This window comes from Haliotis rufescens, unplaced genomic scaffold (assembly GCF_023055435.1).
Source record: "Haliotis rufescens isolate VD_foot unplaced genomic scaffold, xgHalRufe1.0.p SCAF_110, whole genome shotgun sequence".
Classification (NCBI taxonomy): Eukaryota; Metazoa; Mollusca; class Gastropoda; order Lepetellida; family Haliotidae; genus Haliotis; species Haliotis rufescens.
In genome coordinates this window covers 502,714-521,950 of record NW_025963792.1, presented here as the reverse complement: position 1 = coordinate 521,950, position 19,237 = coordinate 502,714, and the positions used below count along the sequence as shown (strand labels likewise).

General features: G+C 42.9%; 1 protein-coding gene and 1 long non-coding RNA gene across 4 annotated transcripts in view; one reads left to right on the top strand and one right to left on the bottom strand.

The window, feature by feature from the left end:
- Positions 1-12,115, bottom strand: part of LOC124123716 (serine/threonine-protein phosphatase 6 regulatory ankyrin repeat subunit B-like) — a 32,697-nt gene extending 20,582 nt beyond the window's left edge. For 2 of the 3 annotated variants that reach the window (XM_048393012.1, XM_048393013.1), the window contains exon 1: positions 11,907-12,115. The gene's annotated coding sequence lies outside the window, so the exon portion shown is untranslated. The remainder of the gene's footprint in view (positions 1-11,906) is intronic. The other variant, XM_048393014.1, reaches the window with a different exon arrangement.
- A 2,134-nt stretch (positions 12,116-14,249) lies between these two features.
- On the top strand, positions 14,250-15,832 carry LOC125378144. The gene is made up of 4 exons (XR_007220013.1): positions 14,250-14,342; positions 14,695-14,811; positions 15,285-15,550; positions 15,690-15,832. It is a non-coding gene; the product is annotated as an uncharacterized LOC125378144 (long non-coding RNA).
- Positions 15,833-19,237: the final 3,405 nt, after the last annotated feature.

Here is a 19,237-nt window from a genome sequence, read left to right as displayed (position 1 = left end):
TACAATACCCCACATGGGTACATTGCCCCACATGGGTTACCATGCCCTACATCGGTACAACGCTAAACATGGGTACAATCCCCCACAAGGGTACAATGCCAAACATGGGTACAAAGCAACACATGGGTACAATACCCCAATTGGGTACAATGCACCACATGGGTACAATACCCCACATGGGTACATTGCCCCCCCCTGGGTACAATGCCCTACATGGGTACAATGCCCGACATGGGTACAATGCCCCATTTGGGTACAATACCCAACATAGGTAAAATTACCCACATGGGTACAATATCCCACATGGGTACAATGCCCCACATTGGTACAATGCCCTACATGGGTACAATGCCCAACATGGGTACAATGCCCCACTTTTGTAAAATGACAAACATGGATACAATACCCCAATTGGGTACAATGCCCCACATGGGTACAATACCCCACATGGGTACATTGCCCCACATGGGTAAAATGCCCATCATAGGAACAATAGGGAGTGAGTATTGTTTGAGGCCGCTTTAAGCACTATTCCAGCAATATCACAGCGGCGGACACCAGAAATGGGCTTCACACATTGTACCCATGTCGGGAATCGAACCCGGGTCTTCGGAGTGACGAGGGAATGCTTTAACCACTAGGCTACCAGATCGCCCCTTATGGGTACAATACCCAACATGGGTACAATGCCCAACATGGGTACAATACCCCATATGGGTACAATACCTAACATAGGGACAATACCCCACATGGGTACAATGGCCCACATGGGTATAAAACCCCACATGGTTACAATGCCCCACATGGGTACAATGCCCTACATAGGTACAATGCCCAACATGGGTACAATGCCCAACATGGGTACAATACCCCATATCGGTACAATACCTAACATAGGGACAATACCCCACATGGGTACAATGGCCCACATGGGTATAAAACCCCACATAGGTACAATGCCCTACATAGGTACAATACCCAACATTGGTACAATCCGCCACATGGGTACAATGCCACACATCGGTACAATACCCCACATGGGTACACTGCCCCACATGGGTACAATCCCCAACATGGGTACAATCCCCCACATAGGTTCAATACCCAACATGGGTACTATGCCCCACATGGGTACAATGCCCCACATGGGTACAATGCCCTACATAGGTACAATGCCAAACATGGGTACAATCCGCCACATGGGTACAATGCCACACATCGGTACAATACCCCACATGGGTACAATGCCCCACATGGGTACAATCCCCCACATGGCTACAATGACCAACATGTGTTCAATACCCAACATGGGAACAATGCCCCACATGGGTACAATGCCTCACATGGGTTCAATAGCCAACATGGGTACAAAACCAAACATGGGTACAATGCCAAACATGGGAACAATACCCAACATGTATAGAATGCCACACATGGCTACAATACCCCACATGGGTACAATACCTCACATGGGTACAATCCCCCACATGCGTACAATGACCGAAATGGGTTTAATGCCCCACATGGGTACAATGCCCCATATGGGTAAAATGCACAACACGGGAAAAAAAACCCAAAATGGGTAAAATACGCCACATGGGTAAAATGCCCCACATGGGTACAATGCCCCACATGGATACAATGCCCCAAATGGGTACAATAATCCCCATGGGTACAATGCCCCTCATTGGTACAATGCCCCACATGGGCACAATGCCCCACATGTGTTCAATGCCCAACATGGGTACAATGCCTCACATGGGTACAATGCCCAACATTGGTAAAATGCCCCACATGGGTACATGCCCCACATGGGTACAATACCCAACATGGGTTCAAAACCCAACATGGGTAAAATGCCCATCATAGGTACAATAGGGAGTGAGTATTGTTTTAGGCCGCTTTAAGCACTATTCCAGCAATATCACAGCTGCGGACACCAGAAATGGCCTTCACACATTTTACCCATGTCGGGAATCGAACCCGGATCTTCGGCGTGACGAGGGAATGCTTTAACCACTAGGCTACAAGATCGCCCCTTATGGGTACAATACCCAACATGGGTACAATGCCCCACATGGGTACAATGCCCCACATGGGTATAAAACCCCACATGCTTACAATGCCCCACATGGGTACAATGCCCTACATAGGTACAATGCCCAACATGGGTACAATGCCCAACATGGGTACAATACCCCATATCGGTACAATACCTAACATAGGGACAATACCCCACATGGGTACAATGGCCCACATGGGTATAAAACCCCACATAGGTACAATGCCCTACATAGGTACAATACCCAACATTGGTACAATCCGCCACATGGGTACAATGCCACACATCGGTACAATACCCCACATGGGTACACTGCCCCACATGGGTACAATCCCCAACATGGGTACAATCCCCCACATAGGTTCAATACCCAACATGGGTACTATGCCCCACATGGGTACAATGCCCCACATGGGTACAATGCCCTACATAGGTACAATGCCAAACATGGGTACAATCCGCCACATGGGTACAATGCCACACATCGGTACAATACCCCACATGGGTACAATGCCCCACATGGGTACAATCCCCCACATGGCTACAATGACCAACATGTGTTCAATACCCAACATGGGAACAATGCCCCACATGGGTACAATGCCTCACATGGGTTCAATAGCCAACATGGGTACAAAACCAAACATGGGTACAATGCCAAACATGGGAACAATACCCAACATGTATAGAATGCCACACATGGCTACAATACCCCACATGGGTACAATACCTCACATGGGTACAATCCCCCACATGCGTACAATGACCGAAATGGGTTTAATGCCCCACATGGGTACAATGCCCCATATGGGTAAAATGCACAACACGGGAAAAAAAACCCAAAATGGGTAAAATACGCCACATGGGTAAAATGCCCCACATGGGTACAATGCCCCACATGGATACAATGCCCCAAATGGGTACAATAATCCCCATGGGTACAATGCCCCTCATTGGTACAATGCCCCACATGGGCACAATGCCCCACATGTGTTCAATGCCCAACATGGGTACAATGCCTCACATGGGTACAATGCCCAACATTGGTAAAATGCCCCACATGGGTACATGCCCCACATGGGTACAATACCCAACATGGGTTCAAAACCCAACATGGGTAAAATGCCCATCATAGGTACAATAGGGAGTGAGTATTGTTTTAGGCCGCTTTAAGCACTATTCCAGCAATATCACAGCTGCGGACACCAGAAATGGCCTTCACACATTTTACCCATGTCGGGAATCGAACCCGGATCTTCGGCGTGACGAGGGAATGCTTTAACCACTAGGCTACAAGATCGCCCCTTATGGGTACAATACCCAACATGGGTACAATGCCCCACATGGGTACAATGCCCCACATGGGTATAAAACCCCACATGCTTACAATGCCCCACATGGGTACAATACCCTACATAGGTACAATGCCCAACATGGGTACAATCCGCCACATGGGTACAATGCCACACATCGGTACAATACCCCACATGGGTACAATGCCCCACATGGGTACAATCCCCCACATGGGTACAATGACCGACATGGGTTCAATACCCAACATGGGTACAATGCCCAACATGGGTACAATGCCCCACATGGGTTCAATAGCCAACATGGGTACAATACCAAACATGGGTACAATGCCCCACATAGGTACAATAACCAACATGGGTACAATGCCCCACATGGGTACAATGCCCCATATGGGTAAAATGCACAACATGGGTACAATACCCAACATGGGTAAAATCCGCAACATGGGTAAAATGCCCCATATCGGTACAATACCCAACATGGGTTCAATACCCCACATGCATACAATGCCCCACATGGGTAAAATGCCCCACTTGAGTACAATGCCCCACATTGGTTCAATACGCAACATGGGTTCAATACCACACATGAGTTCAATGCCCCACCTGGGTTCAATACCCCACATGCATACAATGCCCCACTTGGGTAAAATGCCCCTCTTGAGTACAATGCCCCACATGGGTACAATCCCCAACATGCGTACAATGACCGAAATGGGTTTAAAGCCCAACATGGGTACAATACCAAACATGGGTACAATGCCCCACATGGGTACAATACCCAACATGGGTACAATGCCCAATATGGGTACAATACCCCACATGGGTACAATGCCCCACTTGGGTAAAATGCCCCACTTGAATACATTGGCCCACATTGGTTCAATACCCAACATTGGTTCAATACCACACATGAGTTCAATGCCCCACATGGGTACAATACCCAACATGGGTACAATGCCCACATGGGTCAATGCCAAATATGGGTAAAATGCCCCACATGGGTACAATGCCCCATATGGGTACAATGACCCACATGGGTACAATGACCCACATGGGTAAAATACCAAACATGGGTACAATGCCCCACATGGGTGCAATGCCTCACATGGGTAAAATACCAAACATGGGTACAATGCCCCACATGGGTAAAATACCAAACATCGGTACAATGTCCGGCATGGGTACAATACCCAACATGGGTGCAATGCCCCACATGGGGTCAATGCCCGACATGGGTACAATGCCCCACATTGGTACAATCCCCCACATGGGTACAATGCCACACATGGGTACAATCCCCCACATGGGTACAATGTCCCACATAGGTACAATGACACACATGGGTACAATGACAGAAATGGGTTCGATACCTTACATTGGTACAATACCCCATATGGGTTCATTACCCTACAGGGGTAAAATACCAAACATGGGTACAATACCCCACATGGGTAAAAAAAACAAAATGGGTACAATGTCCCACATGGGTACAATATCGCACATGGGTATAATACGCCACATGGGTCAATGTCCCATATGGGTAAAATGCCCCACATGGTTACAATGCTCAAACATGGGTACAATCCCAACATGGGTACAATACCCCAAATCGGTACAATCCCCCACATGGGCACAATGCCCTACATGGGTAGAATGCCCCACATGGGTATAATACACCACATGTGTAAAATGCCCCACATGCGTACAATACCCCACATGGGTGCAATGCCCCACATCGATACAATCCCCCACATGTGTACAATGTCACACATGGGTATAATAACCCACATGGGTACAATGCCCTACATAGGTACAATACCAAACATGGCTTTTACCCAAATGGGTACAATGACCCAATATGGGTACAATGCCCCACATGGGTAAAATTCCCCACATGAGTACAATACCCAAAATGGGTACAATGCCACACATGGGTACAATACCAAACATGGGTACAATGCCCCACAGGGGTAAAATACCCCACATGAGTACAATGCCCCACATGGGTACAATGCCCCACATTGGAACAATCCCCCACATTGGTACAATACCCAACATGGGCACAATGACCCACATGGGTACAATGCTCCAAATGGGTACAATGCCCCACATTGGTACAATACCCCACATGGGCAAAATGACCCACATGGGTACAATACTCCACATAGGTACAATGACCAACATGGGTACAATGCCCCACAAGCTTACAACACCCAACATGGGTCAAATGCCCCACTTGAGTACAGTGCCCGACATGGGTACAATACCAAACATTGGTACAATGTCCGACAAGCGTACAATGCCCCAGAAGCTTACAACACCCAACATGGGTAAAATGCCCCACATGGGTACAATACTTCACATAGGTACAATGACCCACATGGGTACAATGTCCCACATGGGTACAATGCCCCACAAGCTTACAACACCCAACATGGGTGAAATGCCCCACTTGAGTACAATGCCCCACATGGGTACAATGCCCCACATGGATACAATGTCCCACATGGGTACAATGCCCTACATAGGTACAATACCAAACATGGCTTTTACCCAAATGGGTACAATGACCCAATATGGGTACAATGCCCCACATGGGTTCAATATCCAAATGCGTACAATGTCCCACATGGGTAAAATACCCCACATGGATTCAATACCCAGCATACGTACAATGCCCAACATGGGTACAATACCCAACATTGGTACAAAGCTCGTCATGGGTACAAAATGCCCCACATAGATACATCCCCAACATGGGTACAATACCAAACATGGGTGCAATGCCCCACATGTGTACAATGACCAACATGGGTACAATGCCCAACATGGGTACAATGCCCCACATGGATACAATCCCCCATATGGGTACAATAACCCACATGTGTACAATGACTGAAATGGGTTCAATGACCAACATGGGTACAATGCCCAACATGAGTACAATACCCAACTTGGGTACAATGCCACACATGGGTACAATACCAAACATGGGTACAATGCCCCACATGGGTAAAATACCCCACATGAGTACAATGCCCCACATAGGTACAATGCCCCATATGGGTACAATGCCCCACATTGGAACAATCCTCCACATTGGTACAATACCCCACATGGGCAAAATGACCCACATGGGTGCAATACCCCACATGGGCACAATGACCCACATGGGTACAATGTCCCACATGGGCTCAATACCCCACATTGGTACAATCCTCCACATGGGTACAATGCCCCACATGGTTACAATGCCCCACATCGGTACAAGACCCCACATGGGTACAATACCAAACATGTGTACAATGCCCAACATGTGTACAATACCCCACATGGGTACAATGCCCAACATGGGTACAATACCCCATATGGGTACAATGCCCAACATGGGTACAATGCCCCATATGGGTACAATACCCCACATGGGCACAATGACCCACATGGGTACAAAACCCCACATGGGTACAATGCCCAACATGGGTACAATACCCCATATGGGTACAATACCCCACATGGGCACAATGACCCACATGGGTACAAAACCCCACATGGGTACAATGTCCCACATGGGCTCAATACCCCACATTGGTACAATCCTCCACATGGGTACAATGCCCCACATGGGTACAATGCCCCACATGGGTACAATCCCGACATGGGTACAATACCCAACATGGGTAATATGCCCCATATGGGTACAATGCCCCACATGGGTATAATACACCACATGTGTACAATGCCCAACATGGGTACAATACCCTACATGTGTACAATGCCCAACATGGGTACAATACCCCACATGGGTACAATGTCCCAAATGGGTTCAATGCCCTACATAGGTACAATACCCAAAAAGGCTTTTACCCAAATGGGTACAATGTCCCACATGGGTACAATGACCGAAATGGGTTCAATACCAGACATGGGTAGAATGCCCAATATGGGTTCAATACCCAACAGAGGTACAATGCCCCACATGGGTACAATATCCCACATAGGCATAATACCCCACATTGGTACAATGCCCCACATGGGTACAATGCCACACATGGTTACAATACCACACATGGGTACAATGCCCAATATCAGTACAATACCCAACATGGGTACAATGCCCCACATGGATACAATGCCTCACTTGGGTACAATGCCCCATATGGGTACAATGCCCTACATTGGTACAATGCCCTACATGGGTACAATGCCCCAAATGGGTACAATAACATCCATGTGTATAATGACCCGCATGTGTACAATACCTCACATGGGTATAATATCCGACATGGGTACAATACCCAACATGGGTACAATGCCCCACATGGGTACAATATCCTACATGGGTATAATACCAAACATGTGTACAATGCCCAACATGTGTACAATACCCCACATGGGTACAATGCCCAACATGGGTACAATACCCCATATGGGTACAATGCCCAACATGGGTACAATGCCCCACATCGGTACAATACCCCACATGGGTACAATAACCCACATGGGTACAATAACCCACATGGGTACAATACCCCACATGTGTACAATGCCCAACATGGGTACAATGCCCCACATCGGTACAAGACCCCACATGCCAATACCCCACATGTGTACAATGCCCCTCATGGGTACAATACTCCACATGGGTACAATGCCCTACATTGGTACAATGACCTACATGGGTACAATACCCCACATGTGTACAATGCCCCTCATGGGTACAATACCCCACATGTGTACAATGCCCCTCATGGGTACAATACCCCACATGGGTACAATGCCCTACATTGGTACAATGACCTACATGGGTACAATACCCCACATGGGTACAATGCCCCTCATGGGTACAATACCCCACATGGGTACAATGCCCTACATCGGTACAATGACCTACATGGGTACAATACCCCACATGTGTACAATGCCCCTCATGGGTACAATACCCCACATGGGTACAATGCCCTACATTGGTACAATGCCCTACATGGGTACAATGCCCCAAATGGGTACAATGCCCCACATGGGTACAATACCATCCATGTGTATAATGACCCGCATGTGTACAATACCCCACATGTGTACAATACCCAACATGGGTACAATGTCCCACATGAGTTCAAAACTCAAAAGGGTACAATGCCCCACATTGGTACAATGCCTCACATGGGTACAATACCAAACATGGGTTCAAAACCCAAAAGGGTACAATGCCCCACATGGGTACAATCCCAACATGGATACAATACCCTTCATGGGTACAATACTCCACATGGGTACAATGCCCCACATGGGTAAAATGCCCCACATGGGTACAATGCCCCACCTAGCGGGTAGTTTAGGGAAGATCAGTTGAAAAAGAACGCTGTTACGATGCAAGGTGAAGCAAAGGCGTTTACTACAAAACCACCCGCACAATTAAAATGAATTGACTAAACAATCTAACTGCAGTTAAGAAGAATGTATTAATACCACAATACAAACAATTCATCATGACAATATGGCATTTTTAATATGCAAAGTCATAATCACAAGTCGTATGATTCTCCAAATCCACATCAGACATCGTTATTTCAAAATGGTACTGTAACCTGGGGTTACACTCCCAGTTTTTATTTTATGTCATTAATAAATAATTAATTGAGAATGTTTTAATTTTTAAAAGAAACGTTATTGGACATGTAAACTTGTTTTACTTAGTGTATATGAATGTACTCGAGCTGTGTCAAACTAGGAGCGCAAGTAGCAAAGAATTTACTGTGATTAAAATATGGAAAAGACGACAAGGGACAGTATACCTGAAAGAAAAGGTATATCTCCTGTCTATGTGGGAATGCCAATACTTTCACTGAAAACAGCTCCTCACTTGAATCAATCAGATCACAAGCTGTACATTCAATTACATAACAAACAATTCACCCAACTGAAATCCCCTTACCTCAAGTCAAGTCTAATTACACCTTATATCCTGGTCAGCATATAAAAGTATACACCTTATACTTGAACATACTTTTATCATCCGCTGTCCTAATTAATATACCTATGGTAGCCCAATCCCTCGTCACACTCAGTTGAGGCCGCCTCCATGGTCTTGTGGTAGAGCGTCCGCCCGGAGAGCGGAAGGTCCGGGGTTCGATCCCCGGCCGCGTCATACCAAAAGACGTTAAAAGATGGTACTTGTTGTTACCCAGTCTAGCGCTCGGCATTAAAGGGGCACTGATCTAACGCAATTCCCCGGACTGGTTGTTGCCTTTGTTATTGTTTTTTTCCCCGTGAGTACCCGGATGATACGCAACGCAACTGAGCGTGACCAGAGACTGGGCTACCGTCTGCAAGGACAGCTAAATAAACTTGGAGGCTGGAGGCAATATTTGTTTTACGCATTTTTGCATAAACACTGATTGGTTAACTGTGATCTATACAGATTTCGACAAAGGGTGCATGTTAATTAATTTCTTCAGCCTAAACAAGCAGACAAAAAGAACAGCGGAGCTCATCGGATGTCGTCATTTGGAAATACCCCAGATGGTTATAGTTTTATACTAAAAAAAGTATCCATGCAGTGAAAGCATTTTCGGATTTCGGCTTGCGTCGATAATACGATTACTACTCCCTTGTTGACATCCACGTTTTCTCGTATAACCCTTCACTTGTGTATTTGTCGTCATTCACTTGATGCTCAGTTAATGAATTTATTACAGGTACAATTAGTGGTAGCACCACTTAGATTACCTGACAAAGGTTCCCATTTGGCATTTATTGTGTTTGGGGTAATTATTCAATCTAAATCCAGGTTTGAAGTGAGGTGAAATGTGTGTTATGTAATATGCACGTGGCAGCCCAGCAAGAGATAAATGATCAGTTGATTTATTTTTTTGTAAATCAACGGAACGTTCCTAGTCATCAAAGGATTAACAGAAAATACGTTGATTGATTAATCACTGTTATCTTGCACAGTGGATATGTCAAGAGTGAGTGTTTACATGTCTAGGTTTACTAAAACAAAGGGAATACACTCATACCATGGCGTGAAGTGCCGATGTAAAAACAACATACTTTGGTCAAAGGGTTAACTGATAATACGTTGATTGATTGATCATTGTTATCTATCACTCAATGGATTTTTTAGGAACTGTGAACGTTATGAAAATAGTTATCATGTGGGCTTTCTCAGCCGACCATTGAGACTTGACACCTATGTAAAACACCTGAAACAATCCAAGTGATCAGTTGAGAAACGAACACGGGTTATAATATCCCGAAACGACATATATCTTTTAAAAAATTTGATTGTTACTGAGACACGTGACATCGAATAAGTTTCTTTGTACATCTGCAGACGAGTGGGATATTGTTCCTTTGTGTGGATATTCACGGATACATTCCTCGAACAAGGACGCTGCCTAAAAATTATACACATAAATTTGGTAGGTTGTAATTATGATATTTGCATTTTGTTTTCCTCATTTGAACCGATTCGTTCTTGTTTCTCTACGTCTTGGTTGGGAAATTCTTCAATGCGCGATAGACGTTGTTTTCACAGGTCTTTTCCTTTGTAAGCGTGTATATATTACCGTCAATTTGTAAAAATTGATTCTCTCAGGCAATTTATAAAATGTGTAAATATTTCAGTCATTTTGACTAAAAAATCTGTCCAGATTGATTAAGACGAACAAAAGGGCCTACAAACATCACAACAGATTATTATGTAGGATTAGAAGCCAAACAACATAGAAATGTACTTTTCTCACCCCAACATTTTCAGTCTCTTGGTGATGACATTAAACATCAAAATGTTTGGAATTCGTTATCATAATAATACAGATGGAAATGTTTTTTAGTCACTTTGTAAAATAACTGAATATTTAGACCTTTAATAAATTCGTTACACATTTGACAGTTAAAAAAAATACACACTATAAAAAAGCAATGCTCAGGTGAAATATGTACTTTGTGTTGCAAGTCAAAATAGTGTAAACGAAAATCGCAAAATTACCAAGCAAGTGACTTATCAAAACTTCGTCACCATTACCGATGCTACCCACAAAGATACCTACATTTCCTTATTATCTCGAAAACTGCATTTCATTTTGTTCATCAATGTGACCATACGCCCTTATTACTACCCATAAAAGCGACTAATGCGCTAACGAATGGCTCAGCAGAGGTCGCGAACTAGTCTTGATTTCTGCTATACATCCGGGTACTCACTGGGAAAAAACAATAACAAAGGCAACAACCAGTCCCGGGGAATTGCGTTAGATCAGTGCCCCTTTAAGGGCCTAAAACAAGGACTGGTCGGCTCGGAGTCAGTATACTGTGTCTGAGTGGGGTATTCATGTTACACTGCGGCATGGTATCTCAGTGAGCTAGCACTATAAATCGGCATCAGTCCGGACTAGTATAAGCAGCCAAACACACACACACACGTGCATGCGCGTCGCTTTATATGTGCAATAATCTTGGACGCGACGTTAAACCCAATTTCACCTCACCTCACACTCAGTTGCGTCAGACAGAAAACATAAACTCACGGCAGCTGATGAGCTCAATTAAGCAGGCAGTGTCAGACAGCGAGGTACAAGTCAGGACCTAGTGCTCCTTCAAGTGAATCTGTTCCCATCGTACAACAGAGTATATTCTAGTTGTTACTATCCACAAAATGTAGAAACTCATCCACGATTAAGTCAACACAAACACCTCGGTTCCCAGGAGACCAAACAATCAATATAGTCACGTGTGCTACATTGCGCAAGTTTCATTGTCATCCTGTATTTTATCAATGGGCGATCTTTTTGCAAGCTCCTCACAGCGATAACCCGTTTGCGGAGCTCTCTATACCGAGAGTGTAACGAAGGTGTCACGCGCTGGGAAGGAGCTTGATTTTTTGGTTCCAAAGGGCAATAACTCTCCTTTTGAAATGATATAAGCGACGGTCAAAACTGTCGCTTCCGGTCTGGTTCCCGGATCAATGCGCGCTGCGACAACTACTGACATGTAGAGACGGAGCCAAGCTAAAGAGTTATCCTGTTGCACCTTCGGCAACGGTCGTTTACAACTGAATACTTTTAACTAGCACATATTTTGTAGTGATTAATAGTTTATAATATCAACATTTGTTGAGTCTTCAACTACAAGACGAATTGTCACAATGGAATATAGCGGGAAAAACGTCATGAAAAATGGAATATTGCCACGGTATTTTCTACGTCAGAAAACAGCGAGGCATTCTGTCAGTCTGGGCTAACATATTGCATCGATGAAATAATGCAAACTCATTTTATTTATCAGTCTTTGTGTTATTTCCCACAACAATTCAAGCATTCAAATCACAACAAATACTACCATGGACTACAATTTAATAAAATCAAATTTCAGTGATTTCCATTTCTTTTATTTTGAACATTGTATCATGATATCTAGTTGATGACTAGAGTGTAGGGCTGGGACGGGTAACTCGGGTACCCGGGTCGGGTGGGTACTGAGAAGGACCCGGGTACCTACAGGACTACCTGGAACCGTGGTTAGTCACGTGATATATTGTTTAATTACAAAAATTATCTGGAACTCTATGGTTACACTACAAGTCATTAATGTTCGCATTTCTTTCTGACTATGCACCCATTCCTTCTGATTTTTCATATGGTTGAACAAAGATATAACTTGATTCAACTTCAGTGTATGAATGACCAGATTGTTTAATACATGTATCTAAATACGTTTTGCCACGGCTATGCTAAAAATGTTCCCAATCGGACATTTTAAGACATCTGAGACCTACAGTGGGTACCCGGGTAGGGTCGGGTATTAGGGGGGTGGGTACCCGGGTAGTAAATTTAGACTCATCCCAGCCCTACTAGAGTGCCTGTTACTCTTACAATTTCTTGAGAACATTTCTCATTGCTCTCAGTTATATCTGACAAATACTTACATGTGTTGCTGTCAATATTCACAACATTGAGGCTACGGGCAACTTTACTTTGCATTAGACCTTCACATTTCGCGTACCGCTGTACAAACTAAATGCATGCATATGATGTAGCCTGCTCGGCGATACTACACCATAGACTAAGAAACATATACAAATTAATCTTCTTAATTTTTAAAAGTGTGATATTCATACATCAAGGGCAACACTTTCAGTACCGATTGCAAAACGTCAACAAAGCGACAAAAAAAACTCAGCTGAGTTTTTTACTCAACTGCATTTCTCGAATCAAACTCAGCAAAAACTCAGCTGAGTTTTTAACTCAGGACTTAAGTCCGATCTCAGTTGTTTTTTTATGCGATGTAAGCGGCCTTGGCGCGAGATTTGACTTCCGTGTTCAATGTAAACACTGGACCGTAAACACTTTGCCGTCTGCACATGAGTGTCAACATACGAGATGCGACGGTTTAATGTAGATGGTGGCAAGAGGAGGCTGAATTGGACCGAGGGTGAGAGGGAGATACTTTTTGATGGAGTATATATGCGACACGATCGCTGTTTGGGAAAATTCAAGGGGCGTGGCATGTGTGCAAAGAACAAGGAGCAGTCGTCGGGAGCATATCATGGGCGGATACAGAGGGGGGTGCCCCCCTTTATTTCGAAAAAAATCTTTATTTCTGTATAAATTACCATCAAACACAATAAATAGATCTTAATTGTGCATCCCCCCCCCCCCCCCCCCCCCCCCCCCCCCCCTTTTCAAAAAAGCTGTATCCGCTCGTACAAAACAGAAGATGCAGACGACTGCCTGGAGACACTTGACATGCTGATGAGTGTATATAAAGTTAAATATGAAGGTAGAGAAAAAAAAAAATTAAACAAAACTATAAGTTACTACTTTCTTTTTATATATAGGCTATATCTCATGTGTATTTCTTCAGGAGCTGTTTTGGCTGCCAAATCAGTGGACACACCCTGCATGTCCCTGGCAGAGGCCTCTCCTACAGATGAACAACCCCTTAATTTTAAGGCTATAGTAATGGTAACATATTTATATTTTTTTAGCCAGACGTGTTTCCCTTATGAATATTCCTCTCCGTGAAATAGGAAGGATGCAGTGTTAATCCACCCCACAGACCACTGGTACCAAATTAAGCATGGGATCCTTGTCATCCCCAATTTTACAAGTTTGGAAGGTTCCTAGATTCAAATATCATACAGGAAGACCTCAACACCCCCGACTTCCTCTGAATTTCAAATACTGTAAAGCAGTTTAAGAAAAATCTTTCACAAAATATGTGTGCACTAATCCAGTTCGATGGACAATCATTTCTGTCTTATTTCCAGCACTTTTGATATATCGCATATAATGTTTCATTTTATTTTTTCTCTAGGCCTTTCACAACCTTCACCCCAAAGCTGGTAAAAGTGAGACAGCACTTCTTTGCAGTGCAGATACTCAATGGAGGAAACAGTGCCAGGCAGCAGTGAAACCAACAGAGACCTCACGTGTAAGCATTTCTGGTGTCCCCCGCCGTGATATTGCTGGAATATTGCTAAAAGTGGCGTAAAACCATACTCACTCACTCACTCACTCATGTGTAAGATATCATAGCCTATTTTCCATGTGGCCACACATGAGGTTATGTACCATAACAATATCCCATGATGTCATGTCATGTATTACAATTCTATCAGTGTGATGCAGTTTTGAACACCTGTACTTGTAGCCGGGTGGTGATGCTAACTCTGAATGAGTTATAGCCACATAAGTACCACATGGAAAACGATTGCATTATTGGACATGCTAATTAGAAAACCCAAATGATATTGAGCACCTGAAGCTAGTGTAACAGCTGGCTTACATATTATTTTTCTCATTTTCTCATGTATTCTTTAAGACATGTAATGCATGTTAAGATGTATTCATTTGTTGATTTTTACTGAATATGTTTTGAATCTTCTATTTGTTGCCTTTTTCCAGCACCGTTTTGGTGGCCGTTTCAAAGTTCAGCTAGCAGTAGCTACAACCTCAGACAGATGTTATCGTCTCATCCTTGATATCATGGAATTATTCAGCCTTGGTAAACTTAAGGAGCAAAGGAATACAAAAGTCAACACATGTCTTTCCTTGGAGACTGCTTCATTTAAAGATGAGGCAACCCTTTATAGAAAACAGAATTAAGAAATGGTGATATCTCCAAAGAAGAATTCAACCATCAACTGAAACAGATTAAACAAGAAAACAAGGTAAGGACAGAATCAGATCTTTGTCATTTAAACACTCTCACTCACTCACTCAAGGAACGTCAACATGAGAATCATTTCTATAGTTGTTTTGTGATTATTATCATTAGTATGACAATGAAAATGTATATTATATTTGAAGGGAACTGGAAACAATCAGGAGGCAGCTGCTGAAGTATTAGTGCTGCAAGAACAACTGAAAGAGAAGGACTCTTTGATTCAGGAGCTGAGGACACAGAACCAAGTTCTAAGACAGGAACTGCATAAAATGGAATGTTTAGTTTCTCTGGTGTTACATTAGACTTGGTAAATGTACCTTCATTCTTACCTTGTTTCGAGTCCGGGGTTAGAATTGATCTATGCTGGTCGATTTGGGTGACTACTCAGTTTGTGTGACTCTGTTGATTGTGGGGGGCATGGGTGGCCCAGTCGTCTAATTCCGCGATTCGCTGTGCAGAGTTGCGTCCCTTGGGCACGCCAGAAACCTATGATTGTGGGTTTGAATCCCGGTTCGCCCCGATTATGTTTCTAGGTTTGTCAGCACCATACCCGTGCTCGTGGGTTTCATCGAAGTGGTAAACGTCTGAGACCTGCATCACTTCGGGCTTTCCTCCCACATTAAGCTGACACGCCGTGATATAACTGGAATACTGTTAAAAGCGGCGTTAAACCCAACTCACTCACTCACTGTTGATTGTGTGTCATCGTACCCCAATCATGCCAGTAGGGTGAATTGTTGCTCATAACATCAACCACTAGGTTGTCAAGAGTCGCTTATGAACAGGCTGGATTGTTGCTGAGTGCAGTGTTAAGCAACAATACAAAAATAGGAACAAAAACGTTAATTCTGGAGATCGTCATCAACATGATCAATATCAGTTATTGACATGCACAGCAACAGTGTCCATGGCCCATGAAAATCCACATACATGTATACACTAGCATATAAGCTTGTCAGTTACTGCCCGACTCGCCCTGATTATGATCCTTGGTAACATTACTATCCACATGTTTTTTATTCAGATGAGAGCTAATGATTCACTGTTTTATCAATATGATAATCACCACATTTCCTATAGCAAGACGTCTAAGACCTGCATCACTTCGGGCTTTCCTCCCACATGAAGCTGACACGCTAGGATATGACTGGAATACTGTTAAAACGGCGTTAAACCCAACTCACTCACTCACTCACTCCTATAGCAAGATCAGTATTGTGAAAAACTGGAAATTGACACAGGCACTGTGTTAATACAATGTGGATTGTATTTGTGTATTTTTCTTCCCTTATTTGGCTTACCGTATTCGACGTAATAAGCGCCCCACTCTAATAAGCGCCCACGGCGATATTTGTTAATATATTGGCGAGTGAACAATCCCAATTAGCACCGCTTCCAATTGATCAATGTACACAAGACTTATTTATTCACGTATAATACGCACTCGTGTGTTATATGCAGCCTTAATTATGGGTTATTAAATTCTGGAAAAATATATCTGTCGTATATAAAAATATCAGACTGTCAGCATAAACCAAGAAATTTATCTTTCAACTCTGTTTTTTTTCACCAAAATACTATTCTAATAAGAGCCCCCAATTTCTAATTTTGAGAGCGCCCTGGGCGCTTATTACGTCGAATACGGTATTTGTCATACAGCATCTGGTATAAGATATGAATCATCAGTATCCAGTTCAAACAATCTGATATGCCTTCGCTTTAAATTGTTAAAATATAAATTGAAAACTTCAAAATAGAATATACAGAAATGACTGAGTCCTCTTTGTCCACTTAGTACCATGAGGGTATGAAACTCCCAAAATTTCAGCCAGACCACAGGACTGGCTAGCTGAAATACTTGCCAGCCCTGACCAAAACCTGCCTGCCCACTATAATCATATGTTTCTCAGGATAATTTAATTAAAACTTTAAATCGAATTCATTGAACATGAAGTAATGCAAGAAAAGAAATAGCAAACACTTTTTAGGTCAGATTTGTATTTAATATCCTAGAATACATCATGTAAATAATGCTTATCATCGGGAAATATTTAGAATATTTTTACATATGAAATATAACCTGACCGTCGGGCAGGGGGATTTGAAAATCTGGCAGCCCGAGTTGAAATCAACCCGTCTCGGACGGTCGGGCAGGCAGGTATTTCGAACACTGGTACCATGCTTTAATATAAACACACATAACACTGATTTTGTCCATAGATGTCCCCCTGCAAATTCAATGTTGGCATGATTGTGGAGGCATTGGAAGAGGATGGCTTTTGGTATGTAATTACTGTTTGCACTGTTGAAGGAAATTTCATATATTGAATTGTTTTCATCACGTTTCACACAAGTATTTTTTTATGATTATGTTCAGATTGAAACGATTTGCTAAGATACTGATGGATCATGATCTTCCTTATCTATCAATATTTATTATTTCATATCAATTAATTGCTTTAACTCTCCTGACCGAAAATCAATTGTCTGTCCCGCTTTTTCATACCAGGCATTTCATCTGAACTTTTTAGCTCTTTGAAACAGAAACTTTGCTTGAAGGATCACACTTTTTGTGACTCTTGAAATTGCTAACAGAAATGCATTGCGGCAGTAGTGAAAATGACATTTGTGTTCATTACGGAACCATTTCTGCAGTTTATGCTGAATAACATAATGTCTTTTCTGTCTGCTCATTCCCATCTGTTACCCAGCTACAACCTATGCCAAGTAACTCCAGTTTTCATCTCTTTTGAAACCTTTGGGTTTTAAGCTGACATTTTATGTGATGACATGCAGATTAACTCATGTAAGTAGCATCTGAGTATAAAAATTCTATAATTTGATGTTCTCTTTGAAGTCCAGTTCATGGTTACAGTTACTGACAAGAACTTGTTATTGTATTATCGAAATTAGGGAGACATGTGATAGAAGTTAAATGTTTTCTGACAGGAAGTGCATAGTGGTTTGAGTTGGTTGGTTTGACTTATTGTTTTTAAAAGAACTTCTATACACTTTGTATTCCAGTAGTGTTGTGTTTTCCATCTGCTAATAATAGATTCTGGGAAAATGTCAGTGGGGCAAAAGTTATTTACAGAACAGTGAAAATGGAAATTCATGTTATCCTTCATTTTCTGCCTAAATCGTTGATTTATTTTTTATCTTTTTAAAACAAATACAGGTATAAAGCCAAAATATTATCGGTCCTAAAGGAGAAAGTGAACGTACATTGGACTGGCTACAACGTAGACGAGGGGCTATCAACAAACAAGATTAGGTTAGAGGTAAGCAGAATACAAAGATAGAGCATCAACATAATCAGTTATAATAGTTTTGACACAGATTACAACATGATTAATGATTTTCTTGCTTACCATCAATAATTAAGTCTTAAGTCTTACATTGTCGATCCCTGGCCTCGTCATACCAAAAGATGTTAAAAGATGGTACTTGTTGTTACCCTGTCTGGCGCTCGGCATTAAGGAGCTAAAACAGGGACTGGTCAGCTTGGATTCATGTACTGTGTTTGAGTAGGGTATTCATGTTATACTGCGGCATGGTATTTTAGTGGGCTAGCATCAATCCGGACTAGTACAAGCAGCCACACACACACACACTCACACACACACACACGCATACACGTCGCTATATATGTGCAAAAATCTTGGACGTGACATTAAACCCAATTTCACCT